This window comes from Carlito syrichta, unplaced genomic scaffold, assembly GCF_000164805.1.
Source record: "Carlito syrichta isolate Samal-C Ts95f unplaced genomic scaffold, Tarsius_syrichta-2.0.1 Scaffold315987, whole genome shotgun sequence".
NCBI lineage: Eukaryota > Metazoa > Chordata > Mammalia > Primates > Tarsiidae > Carlito > Carlito syrichta.
This window is the reverse complement of record NW_007260083.1, coordinates 657349-669016: the sequence shown is the minus strand read 5'-3', so window position 1 is coordinate 669016 and position 11668 is coordinate 657349. Positions and strand designations below refer to the sequence as shown.

The 11668-nt window shown below is 37.6% G+C and overlaps 1 long non-coding RNA gene across 1 annotated transcript in view; it reads left to right on the top strand.

Moving 5' to 3' along the window:
- Positions 1–224: 224 nt before the first annotated feature.
- LOC110594533 overlaps positions 225–11668 on the top strand; it is a 25537-nt gene continuing 14093 nt past the window's right edge. The window contains exon 1 of the long non-coding RNA XR_002481297.1: positions 225–529. This is a non-coding gene — a long non-coding RNA (uncharacterized LOC110594533). The remainder of the gene's footprint in view (positions 530–11668) is intronic.

Sequence of the window (11668 nt, the reverse complement as noted above, 5' to 3'; positions counted from 1 at the left end):
GAGCCGGAAGGCCGGGCTGAGAAGCCAGAAGCCGGGCCAGGGAGGACCAAGGCGAGAACTCGGAGGTCTTGCTCCGCTCGGGCTTGTCGGTGCGGTGCCTCAGGGTGTGGTCCGTTTGACCGGCACTTTGGTCGCTTTTGCCCCGTGACAAAGCCCCAGGGCCTAGAGCGGCATCTGCCACGTAGCGGGACCTCAGGGTGTGTGCCGCCCGGGGGCGTGTTTGACACCGCTGACATCGGTTTCGAACCGTGTTCCGATTTCTGTCCCTGTCGTTTCGTTTGTCAGTTTCAGAACTCCGTATGTCGTCCCCTTGAACTCACCCTCATGCCTCTGAGACTTGCTAATGTTATGTAGTTCATTTTAAAGTTTCGGATGAGCCCTTCATTGTGCCGATACGGCACAATGTGTTTCGTCATTGTTCTGTTGATGCATATTGGGCATATTTCCAGATTTTGCATATCTTGAATAAAGCTAGCATGTTTTCATTTCTCCTGGGTAAATACCGAGAAGAAAAGCTGCTGCGTAATTGGTAAGTTCATGTTTAAATTTCCAAGAAATTGACAGACCTTTTAGAATGATTAGTTGTGAGTGATCTGTGTTTGAGACTATGTGACTGGAGTCAGTGGTTTCTCAGTTTGGTTTTGTATCTTTGAATGGAATTATGAGATGGGTTTGATGAGGTTATGAATGTTATGTAAAGTCTATGGGATTATGGCTTTGTGAAGTGAGTGAGATCACAAGAAACAGAAGGTGTATGTCCCAACTGGCTTTTTTTTTTTATCATAGTTTTGTGTGTACATTCCATGATGACTGAAAAAGGATCACTCTGTAAGTGATATCAATGAATGAGAAACTGTGTGTCTGGTATATGTCATTTTGCTTGCAAAACTATGACTACTTCTAATAAGAAAAAGAGTATAAGAATTGGAAAGTAAGAGGTAAAATTCTCATAATTTCTAGATGACAGGGTTGCATATCCAGAAACATCATACCAACTAAATCCAATGTGTTGAAATACTAGGACTCCATAGGTCATACAGAAGAAAAATAATTTCATCCCTACCACTTACAACAGTTAAATTTGAGTGTTTGTTTTTTCCCCACTGCTCCTGGATAAAATGGTGATTTAATAACTTTTTTAAAAAATTTTGAGTTGGTACCTCTCTGTCACCCAGGCTGAAATGCAGTGGCAGAATCATGTCTCACCACAACCTTGACCTCCTGGGCTCAGCCTTCTGAGTAGCTAGGACTACAAGTGTGTGCCACCACACCCAGCTAATTTTTTTTTTGTAGGGATGGGGTCTCGCTATGTTGCCTAGACTAGTCTCGAATTCCTGGGCTCAAGCAGTCCTCCCAAAGTGCTAGCCTCCCAAAGTGCCTCAGCCTCCCAAAGTGCTAGGATTGCAGGTGTTAGTCACTGTGTCCTGCCCAATTTAAAGGTAAATCACTCTAAGCCAAGTAAAAGTACTGGAAATACTTCTAATCACAAGGAGCCTTGTAGTAATTAGTCATTTTCTAATTAAAATATTTGCTGTAAAAATCGGTATTCCAAGCCGGGCTCGGTGACTCAGCCTGTAATCCCGCGCCTTTGGGAGGCCGAGGTGAGTGGATTGCCTAAGCCCGCAGGTTCGAGACCCGCCTGGGCAGTGAGACCTCATCTCTACAATAAATCAAAAAATCAGCCGGGCATGGTAGTGCATGCCTGTAATTCCGGCTACTCGGAAGGCTGAGGCGGAAGGATCGCCGGAGCCCAGCAGATCGAGGCTGCGGTGGCTGGGAGTGGCCCCTGCACTCCAGTCTGGGCGACCAAGTGAGATTCCAACTCAAAAAAAAAAAAAAAAAATCGGTATTCCAAACTTCATTTAAAGGAAAATTGTTTTCCATCTGTCTGGATCCTACTGTTTCTTCTCTTTTTCCCCAACCTGTATTACTGAATAATTAATATTTAGCATAATGATTATTAATTGATATTTAACAGTAAATATTGGCCTGGCGTGGTGACTCACTCCAGGAGTCACCTGTAATTCCAGCACTTTGGGAGGCTGAGGTAGGAGGATCACTTAAGGTTAGGAGCTTGAGACCAGCCTGGGCAACATAATGAGACCAGGTCACTATAAAACATATTTTTAAGTTAGCCGGGTATGGTAGTGCACCCGAAGTCCTAGTTAGTCAGGAAGCTCAAGCAAGAGGATTCCTTGAGACCCCAGAGTTCAAGCTGCAGTGAGCCATGCATGATTGTGCCACTGTACTCTAGCCTGGGCAACAGAGCGAGATCCTAACTCAAAACAACAAAAACCAACAATAAATGCTAACTAGTTAACTAGGCAGATTTAACCAAGTTATATGGAAGCTCTAATGTAAGCAGAGTTTCATATGGCTTCTTTTGCCTCCCTTCTCTTTGACTTGTTCACTTAAAAAACTATATTCAAAAGAGCATGGGTCCTCTCCTGCAAATATTAAAAGCCATAGCATAGCCAGGTGTGGTAGCGCACACCTGTAATTCCAGCTACTTGGAAGGCTGAGGTGGAAGGATCACAGGAGCCCAGCAGGTTGAGGCTGCAGTGGCCAGGAGCGTGCCACTGCACTCCAGTCTGGGTGACAGACTGAGATTCCAACCCAAAAAAAAAAAGCCATAGCTTGCATGAGAATGTTTCTTCTCTCCTTTCTGAAATAGTCCTTTTTCCCCAGGATATATAAACATTTGCCCATCTTCAAAATTCCATAAGATTGGATTCCCCATTTGCTTTTTATTCTAGGCAGATAAAACCTGTACCTTCTCCAAGTTCCCTTTCTTACTTTAACAATTGTTCACTTATTAATTGGATATTTTACTCAGCGTTCCTTTTTCATTCCCACAAACAGAAATGCATTCCCTTGAATTAAATATGCATATATATTCCTTTAATGAACCTGTCTTACTTAGACAATGATTTGATGTCTAAGTAGTGACTGCTTAGGAAAGCCCATACAAGGAAAAGCCTTTATCATGTTCACAGATTTCTGTTTTCTAATGAATGATTCTATTTTCTATTGAAATAGCATTAGGCCATTGCATTGCTAAGCTATAGTGTGGCCATGTGCTCTTTGAGCTATGGCCAAGGCCATGTTTTCTTAAACTTTGGCCCCCTCCCCTACCTTGAGGAGGTGAATCTCCTCTCTCTCTCTCATTTACTTTCTAAATAAACTATATTTTCTAATCTAAAAAAAAAAAGAAATAAAATCAGTAGGTTACATTACTAGTATATAGGAAAAGGGAGGTCCTCACATCACTCTGTGTCCTCCCTTTCCCTTCAGTCTACCTTTCTAGGTCATGTTGCACATCCCCCCCCCCCAATTTTTTACCTTCCTTCAAGGAAAGGTCAACACAGAGTGCAGGGGTTTTTTGGGGTTTTTGTTTTAAAGAAGAGCCATAAAAAAATAGGTGCTTTACCCACTCCTTCTACAAACACATATAGAAATGCCATCTAAGCTATAACAGGATGTCTTTAAAATTGTCAAGTTCAGAAAAAAAGAAGAAAGGCACGTTTTGCCAGAACAGACATGTATTAAAAGAATACCTGTGAAGATGAACTTGAGCTGACGTCTCAGAATCCCTAAAAGGAATTTTGATCAGAAATATAATGCTTAAGAGTTCTAACTGAGGCCTGGGATTCTAAATTCTACACAGGAACAGAGGGTAGAGAGCTAGACCTAAGACTCTGCTCTGTCTTATAAAACAGGGTTCCCCAACCCCAGGCCATGAAACAGTCTGTAGCCTTAGGAACGGGCTGCACAGCAGGAGGCTAGCTGGCAAGTGAGTAAGCTTCATCCGTATTTACAGCTGCTCCCCAATGATTGCATTACCACCTAAGCTCTGACTTGTGTCAGATCTGCTACAGCATTTGATTCTCCTAGGAGCCCAAACCCTATTGTGAACTGCACATGTAAGGGATCTAGATTGTATGCTCCTTATGAGAATCTAATGCCTGATGAACTGTGGTGCAGCTGGGGTGGTGATGGGGAACGACTGCAAATACAGATTAACATCAGCAGAGAAGTTTGACTGCAGATGCTCCCCCACCCCTTGTCCGTGGAAAAAATGTCTTCCATGAAACTGGTCCCTGATGTCCAAAAGATTGAGGACCGCTGTTATAAAAGATTTCTAAAAATGATGCTACTTGCTGGCTCAAAGAGATGTGGGCACTTGCAGCCTCCTGGGTTTTTTGTTTGTTTGATGAGGAAGAGGTTTACCTATGGGATTTGGAAAGCTGGGACTGTAGAATACAAATACCCAGTTTAATATTATATGTGATATAGAAATTCTAAGCTGAGAAAGTAACTTAAAAATTGACCAAGGAAGCCAAGCTCGGTGGCTCAGCCTGTAATCCCGCGCCTTTGGGAGGCTGAGGTGAGTGGATTGCCTGAGCCCGCGGGTTCGAGACCCGCCTGGGCAGGCGAGACCTCATCTCTACAATAAAATAAAAAAATCAGCCGGGCTGTGGTAGCGCGCGCCTGTAATTCCAGCTACTCGGAAGGCTGAGGCGGAAGGATCGCCGGAGCCCGGCAGGTCGAGGCTGCGGTGGCCGGGAGAGGCCACTGCACTCCAGTCTGGGCGACAGAGTGAGACTCCAACTCAAAAAAAAAATGACCAAGAAAAAGATATACATAGGTATAAAAAAATTGGTAAGGCTATAGTAATATCAGACAATAAACCTCAAGACAGTGAGACAGATGTAACAAAATCATAGAGGAGTCATTTACTAGGAATGAGTGTGCCCGTACAGTCATGTGTCACTTAACCACAGGGCTACATTCTGAGAAATGTGTCATCAAGTGATTGCGTCACGTGAACATTATAAAGTATACTTAGACAAACCTAGATGGTGCAGCCTATTACATACCTAAACTCTGTGCTATCATCTATTGCTTCTAGATTACAAACCTGTACAGCATGTTACCTTACTGAATACTGTAGGCACTGTAACACAATGGTAAATATTTGCTTGTCTAAAAATAACTAAACACAAAAAAGGAACAGTAAAAATTTTGTAAAAGATTTAAAAATGGTTCACCTGTATAGGACACTTACCATGAATGGAGTTTGCAGAACTGGAAGTTGCTCTTGGTAAGTCAGTGAGTGAGTGGTGAGTGAATGTGAAGGTCTAGGATTTTACTGTATACTACTATAGACTTTATCAACACTGTACACTTAGATCTCACTAAATGTATTAAAAAATTTTTATCTCTTCAGTAGTAAATTAACATTAGCTCACATTTTTACTTTATAAATTTTTATACAAATTTAAAACTATTTGACTCTTATAGTAACACTTAGCTTAAAACACACTTTTTATAAAAAATTTTAACATTTTTAAAAACTATTTGACTCTTATAGTGATACTTAACTTCAAAAACACATTGTACAGCAGTATGAAATATTTTCCTTATATCTTTATTTTTTCTATTTATGTATTTATTTTTACTTTTTAAACTTTATTGCAAAAACTAAGACACAAACACACATGTAAGTCTGGGCCTAGTAGAGTCAGGAACATCAATATCACTGTCTTTTACCTCCACATCTTTTTTTTTTTTTTTTTGAGTTGGAGTCTCACTCTGTCGCCCAGACTGGAGTGCAGTGACCGCTCCCGGCCACCACAGCCTCGATCTGCTGGGCTCCGGTGATCCTTCCGCCTCAGCCTTCCGAGTAGCCGGAATTGCAGGCATGTGTTACCACGCCCGGCTGATTTTTTTCTTTATTTATTGTAGAGATGAGGTCTCGCTGCCCAGGTGGGTCTCGAACCCACGGGCTCAAGCAATCTTATCTCCACATCTTGTCCCACTGGAAGATCTTCAGTCATCTCCTATGAAAAGAATGGCTTCTGGAATACCTCCTGAAGGATCAGCCTAAGGCTGTTTTACAGTTAACTTTTTCTTGTAAGTAGAAAGAATGCACTCTAAAACAGTAATAAAAGTATAGTAAGTACATAAAATAGTAACAATCATTTATCATCAATTATTTTATACTATCAATTATTTTATACATAATTGTATGTGCTATACTTTTATACAACTGGCAGTTTACACCAGCACAAAAATGTGAATAATGTGTTGCCTACAATATCACTAGGTGATAGCAACTTTTCAATTTCATTTTAATCTTATGGGACACCATCACATATGCAGTCTGTTGTTGATGGAAATGTTATATGGTGGATGACTATATATATTTATCAGAAATATGTATAGTGGTATGAACCTATTATGAGAGTGTTACATTTTGTGAAGGAAAAAATTAACAGAGTGAAAGAAAGAGACAAGTCCACAAGCATAGTTGGAAATCCACGAGCATCTCAATAATTGATAGCACTTGTAAGCAAGAAATTCAATAGTGTATACACACACACACACACACACACACAATGTCTCAAAAATATTCTCACAAAAAGCAGTAATACAAGTTTTAAAAAACAATATAACAACTATTTATATAGCATTTACATTGTATTAGGTCAATTGTATTAAGTAATCTAGAAGTGACTTAAAGTATATAGAAGGATGTGCATAGATTATATGCAAATACTGCACCATTTCATATAACAGACTTGAGCATCTTGGATTTTGGTATCCACAAGGGGTCTAGAAACCAATCTTTTGTGAATACCAAGGGATGACTGTAAAGAAGATATGAACAACCCAATTGATCAACATAACCTAACTGATGTTTATAGAACACTATACCCTACAGTTGAAAGCTTACTTTTTAAAAAATGCATTCTCCAAGATAAACTGTGTGCTGGATCATAAAATAAGTCTCAGTGTTAAAAGCTTGACATGTTACAGAGTACATGAATTAGGAACCAGTAATAAGAAATCTACATAATCCCTCAATATATGGAAATTAAATAACACACTTCTAAATCTATAGGTCAATGAAAAAATAAGGGAAATTAGAAAATGTTTGAATTTAGTTTGTTCCTCTTCTTCTAGTTTCCTTAAGCCTTGCTTCATTTTTTAAAATTGTGGTAACATAAAAATAGCATAAAATTTACCATTTTAACATTTTTAAGTGTACTGCTTGGTAGTGTTAAGTATATTCACATGTTACAGAGTACATGAATTAGAAACCAGCATATGGTTTGAAGTATGGTAATGATAACATATCAAAATTTGAAGTATGTAGTTAAAGTGGAGCTGAACCTGGTTCTCTATATAGGATTTTTTTTTAATTAAAAATTAAAATGTTAGTTGGGCATGGTGGCTCATGCCTGTAATCGTAGCACTTTGGGAGACTGAGGTAGGACTGAAAATGATAACATATCAAAATTTGAAGTATGTAGCTAAAGCAGAGTTTGGAGGAATGCTAAATGTCTATATTCAAAAATAAATTGATAGTATTATTCACAACAGCCAAAAGATGGGTGCAACCCAAATGTCCATCAGTAGATTAATGGATAGACAAAATATGGCATATACATACAATGTAATATTATTAAGCATTAAAAAGGTAGAAAATTCTGATACATGCTACAATGTGGATGAACCTCGAGGATATTATACTAACTGTATTCAAGCCAACCACAAAAAGACAGCTACTATATGATTCCATTTACATGAAGTATCTAGTCAAATTCATAAAATCAGAATGTATTTTTGGTCCCACCTTTGGCTATTGTGAATAATACTCATGTTCATTTCTTCTTTTTTAATTTCCATGTACTAAGGAATTCTGTAGGTTTCTTGTGGTGTTGCCAGGGGCTAGAGGCAGGGGGACATGAAGAGTTGTTATTTGAACAGAGTTTCACATTTACAAGATGAAAAAATTGTGGATTTTGGTTGCACAAAAATGTGAATATACTTAACACTACCAAGCAGTACACTTAAAAATGTTAAAATGGTAAATTTTATGTTATTTTTATGTTAACACAATTTTAAAAAATGAAGCAAGGCTTAAGGAAACTAGAAAAAGAGGAACAAACTAAATTCAAAGTAGAAAAAAAAGGTCAGAAATCAATGAAGTAGAGAGCAGACAGTAGAGGAAATGAATAAAACCAAAGGTTGTTTATTTGAAAATATTTTAAAAATTGATAAATCCCTAGTAAGAATAGCTAATGCAAGAGAAAACACAAATTACCCATGTCAAGAATAGAAATGAAGCTATTACTACAGATCCTACAGATACTAAAAAAGGTAAGTTTAACATTTTAATTTTTTTTTTTTTTTTTGAATCAGAGCTTCACTCTGCTGCCCTGGCTGGAGTGTGATGGCAGAATCATGGCTCCCCACAACCTCGACCTCCTGTCCTCAGGCAGTCTTTCCATTTCAGCCTCCCCAGTAGCTGGTACTATAGACACTTCCATGCCCAGCTAATTTTTTCAGAGTTGAGGTCCATTCTGTTACCTAGGCTGGTCTTGAACTCTTGGGCTCAAACAGTCCTACCCCAGCCTCCCAAAGTGCTGGGATTACAGGTATGAGCCACCATGCCCAGCTAACATTTTAATTTTTAATGTAAAAAAAAAAAAATCCTATATAGAGAACCAGGTTCAGCTCCACTGAAATCCCTGCAAAAGTAAATGTAACATTGTTTTTGGACACTCTCTCAATCCAGGGTACATAACATTCGCTTTGAGAAAAAAAAAACCTTATCCCCACTGAAATAAGCTCAAAAACAAAAATTACAAATCAATAAGGAAATAAACCATCACAGGAAGGTCAGCAGAGTAAATAAATAAGAAAGTTGGCACCCACAAGAATTTCATATGACAACATGAAACAAAATATGAAATGTTTAAAATGGAAAAAACTAACGATGAAAGCATGATATTAAGAAAGAATGAGCAGCTTTTTAAAAGAACCAGAGAATTTCTAGGAATAAAAAATATAAATATAGAGAACTTAATAAACAGGTGAAAAGTAAACTATTGAACTTAAAGATATAGCTGAAGGAGTTACCTAAAATGCAACACAGAGATTAAAAAGTGAAGTACATATGAGAAACTAAGAAATACGGTAGAAAATAAAAAGACTTAAGACATGTCTAATAAATGTCATAAAAGGAGAAAAATAGAGAAAGGGAGGTAAACATCAGAAAAGAAATTGGCTTAAAACTTTTCATGATTAAAGAAGAAGAATCAAAATAAGTCTAAAGTAGGATAATAAAAGCAGATCTAAGATTTAGACATACAATGATGATACTGCAGAACACATCTCTTTTTAAAAAAAAGAAAGAAAAGGAAACAGAAAAGACATGCTACCTCAAGAATAATGATTAGGCATATGAAATGTCAGAAGACAGTGGAATAATACCATCAAAATGACAGAGGGAAAAGAGCAATCAAGAGTGAGGTGAAATATAAAGATATCTTCAGACAAAGATATCTTTTGTCTGACTTTTTTTTAATAGACTGATTGGAAGAATTTTTAAAGGATGTGCATCAGCAAAAATAAAATTAGACCCAGAAAGATAGAAAAATTTAAAATGATAAGCAAGGCAATTGGTAAATATTTTGGGAAGTTTAAGCATTTACTAAGTAACAGTGATTAGTTTTTGTGGGATTTTAAAACAAATTAGATCCAAAGTATCAGACAACAATAGCAAAAATTACTTAAAATATTCTAAGATCTTTTTATTGATCAAGAAGTTAACATTAAGTTATAAGTCAAAGATGCAAATTAAATATTTAAGGGTTACTTCCATAAGTAAAGTAGTACAACATATTATTAACCAAGTTCAGGGGAAAGGAGAATTTTTAAAAAACCTAACTGATCCCATAGAAGTCAATAAAGCATAAAAGAAGCAGCAAGTGCAAGCTTGATTAAAAAGAAAGTGGGGAGATGAGTAATGGAGTGAAAGGGAAATCTGGTGACAGCTCTTGGAAGATGAAGTCTGAGCAGAATAGTGTGTCAATAAGGTTGCAGAGGCTGAAATGCAGGGTCTTTGCCTTTCTGAGTTTGTGGTGGGAAGAAACAGCAAACGCAACTGCTAAGAAGAGGAAGAAAATTGGTTAAAGATGCAGGCCTATTATTTTCACTCCCGGCCTTTCCATTAGTCCAAAGATTTATGGGGGATCATGGATGAATGTGAAGTTTAACTGAAATGAAATTAAAGCTGGCAAATTGCTTTGGAAACCATAAGACACTATGCACACAAAATAGATGACTAGGAACTTTTGCTATTTGATTAATCCATGCCTCCTTTCCATGATTCCTGAGCAGTGACAGCACAGGAGGTTGGGTTTTGGTAAGATGAGAGAGATTGGGATAGTCTGGAACCTGACCAACTCCTGGATTGAATGTGGTAGTTAATAATACTTCACATCATCTCACAATTGATTTCCCAACTGGCTCAGTAACTGTGGATCTCTAAGCAACATCTTATATTTACGTTGACATCTTGTGTCCTAAGTAGTATGTATTTCTTGAGTACATGCCACATTGATTATTTAGCAACCTCCAACTCTTGATCATCAGACAGAATCCTAATAGTTGAATAATAGTGTCTTTTAAAAAAAATTATCTACTGTATTTTTCATTTCCTTGTACTGTGTTTTGAACTTTTCAATCCTGTTTCGTCATAATGCAAACAAGTAAAATTCTTAGCCTTAAGGATACAGACCCATCTACCAGCAGTAAACAGGAATCTTTCAAAAATACGAAGGTGGAGGTGTCCTCTTGTGGAGCTGCAGAGGAAGAGACACCATTCTGTGTCATATGTCATAAAATGTGTTTAAAATGACCTAATATAATAACATGAAATGAATATCAGCCTTACTCTCCTATTCAGTAAAGAGATAGCTGATCATCCTGAGATTTATTTGTATTGTACAAAAGCGTCTTTTAAAATTCCTACTTGAATATTGATCCTAAATCCTCCTGTATACGTCATAATTTGATGCTCTAATGATGCTTAAACTCTCGTCTCTGTTTTTCTAAAAGGTATAAATAGGTATAAAGTTTCTATTTTAAGAAACTTTTAAGTCCAGTTATACATAAAGATGATAAAACACCATGACCACATTAAGCCATCAGAGAAATGCACAACAAACAATAATGAGATACTACTTTACATCCATGGGATGACTATAATTGAAAAAAGTGTTTCCCTGGATGTGGAGAAATAAAAACCCTTAAACACTGCTGGTGGAAATGCAAATTGGTGAAGTTACTATGGAAATCAGTTTGGTAGTTTCTGAAATGGCTAAACATAATGTTACCATATAATCCACAATTCCATTCCTTAGACTATACCCAACAGAAATAAAAACATGTCTACACAAAAACATGCACATGAATGTTCATAGCAGCATTATTCAATAGTAGCCAAAAATGGAAACAACTTAAGTGTCTATCAATAAACGAAAATACAAAATGTGTTGTATCTTTACAATGGAATATTATTTAGTCATTAAAAAATGATACTTTGCAACAACACGGGATGAACCTTCAAAACATAGTAAAAGAAGCTAGTCATGAAGGATTTAAATAGCATATGAGTCCTTTTTATTTATTTTATTTTATTTTTTTTATTTTTTTTGAGTTGGAGTCTCACTCTGTCGCCCAGACTGGAGTGCAATGGCACGCTCCCGGCCACTGCAGCCTCGCCTGCTGGGCTCCGGTGATCCTTCCGCCTCAGCCTTCCAAGTAGCTGGAACTACAGGCGCACGCTACCACGCCCGGCTGATTTTTGATT